Genomic DNA, 1,538 nt, shown 5'->3' with positions numbered 1-1,538 from the left:
CCCGCCTGCTGCCTGCCTGCCCGCCCGCCAGCCCACCCACCCGCCTGCCTGCCTGCCTGCTGCCTGCCTGCTGCTAGATTCCTTGCCATGTTGGCTTATAGATTCACTCTTTGAAACTGTAAGCTTCCAACAAACTATTTTATGAGTATCCTTGGTTATGATGTCTTATCACAACAATTTAAAAGTAACTAAGGCAATTTGCATGTTCACCTGCATGTAGGTACATGTGTTTGTCCACGCATGTGGAGAGATATACGTGTTTGTTCATGCATGTGGAGGTTATTGGTCAACCTCAATTGTCATTCCTCAGACATGATCTATCTTTGTTTTTAAAACAAAGTCTCATTGTGACCTGAGGCTCATCAGTTGGCTAACATGGCTGACCAGCAAACTCCAATGCTCCTCCTCTCTCCTGTCTCCATATACCCAGTATTTCACCTGCACAATACTCTTCATGGCTTATTGTGTGAATTCTGTGGATTGAACTCAGATCCTCATGCCTGCATGATGCCTCAGTTTTATGTCCATTGTTGTGACAAGTACTCTGTAATAAAAAGCAACATAGGGCAGAAAGAGTTCATTTACCTTGCAGTTCCAAGTTACAGTTCAGTGTTTAGGGGAAGTGAAGGCAAGGGTCCAGCAGCTAGTTCTCATAGCCACAAAGAACACAGGGAGAATAAATACACCCTTGATTCTCCCTTTCTCAGTTAGCTTTTCTCTCTTATATTATTCAGAATCCTCTTACCTAGGGAATGGTGCTGCCCACAGTAGGCTGGGTGTTCCTACATCAATTAATAATCAAGCTAGTCCCGCCCCAGACATGTTTATAGGCTAATATGGTCTAGACAATTCCTCATTACTCTCTCTTCCCAGGTAATTCTAGGTTGTACTAAGTTGATAGTTAAAACCAACCAGTGCTCACGACAAGAGCTTCACTGAGTCAGGCAAACTCCCAGATTAGAAGCACAATTTAAAAGAAGTGGCAAGTTTGGATCCAAATGTGATATCTTAATGAGACTGGAATGTGCTACTATCAGAGAAATGCCAGAGAGGAGATGCCAAGACAGAAAGACAGGAGTTTTGTCAGCTGGAGATGAACCAGCCTGTGAGAGTAAAACCCTGGAGCAATGTGAGCTATGTGTGCAAAGTAGGTTTTAACCCATGAGCCAGGCTTATATTTAGGGCAGAGCACTAGTTTGATAGGCAGGAGACCCTCGATCCACTCACAGCACTGTTCCAAAAGAAGAAGCAAATGTCTTCATGTGTCCATAGCAATATAAGTGACTTTTGGAGTAAGTAAATAAGGGTCTGGAAAGAGTACTTTTCTTACAAGCAAAAAACCCAGAATTCAATCTCCAGAATTCATGGAGGAAAGCTGGGGAAGCAGAGACATGAACCTTGCTCACCAGTCCAAGAGTCTAATCAGAGAGCCCCAAGCCCCAGAGAGAGACTCTGCCTGCCTCAGAAAAAGCAAGGTGCCTGAGGAATGACACCTGAGGTTGACCTTTAATCTCCACATGCATATATATATATATATA

The 1,538-nt window shown here is 43.8% G+C and overlaps 1 protein-coding gene across 1 annotated transcript in view; it reads right to left on the bottom strand.

Annotated features, from left to right (window-relative positions):
* Nucleotides 1-1,538, bottom strand: part of Sdk1 (sidekick cell adhesion molecule 1) — a 976,484-nt gene that overhangs the window by 494,557 nt on the left and 480,389 nt on the right. The window lies entirely within an intron of this gene.

This window comes from Mastomys coucha, unplaced genomic scaffold (assembly GCF_008632895.1).
Source record: "Mastomys coucha isolate ucsf_1 unplaced genomic scaffold, UCSF_Mcou_1 pScaffold22, whole genome shotgun sequence".
In the NCBI taxonomy this organism is placed as follows: Eukaryota; Metazoa; Chordata; class Mammalia; order Rodentia; family Muridae; genus Mastomys; species Mastomys coucha.
Note: the sequence above shows the minus strand (reverse complement) of the source record. Positions and strands in the feature narration are given on the sequence as shown.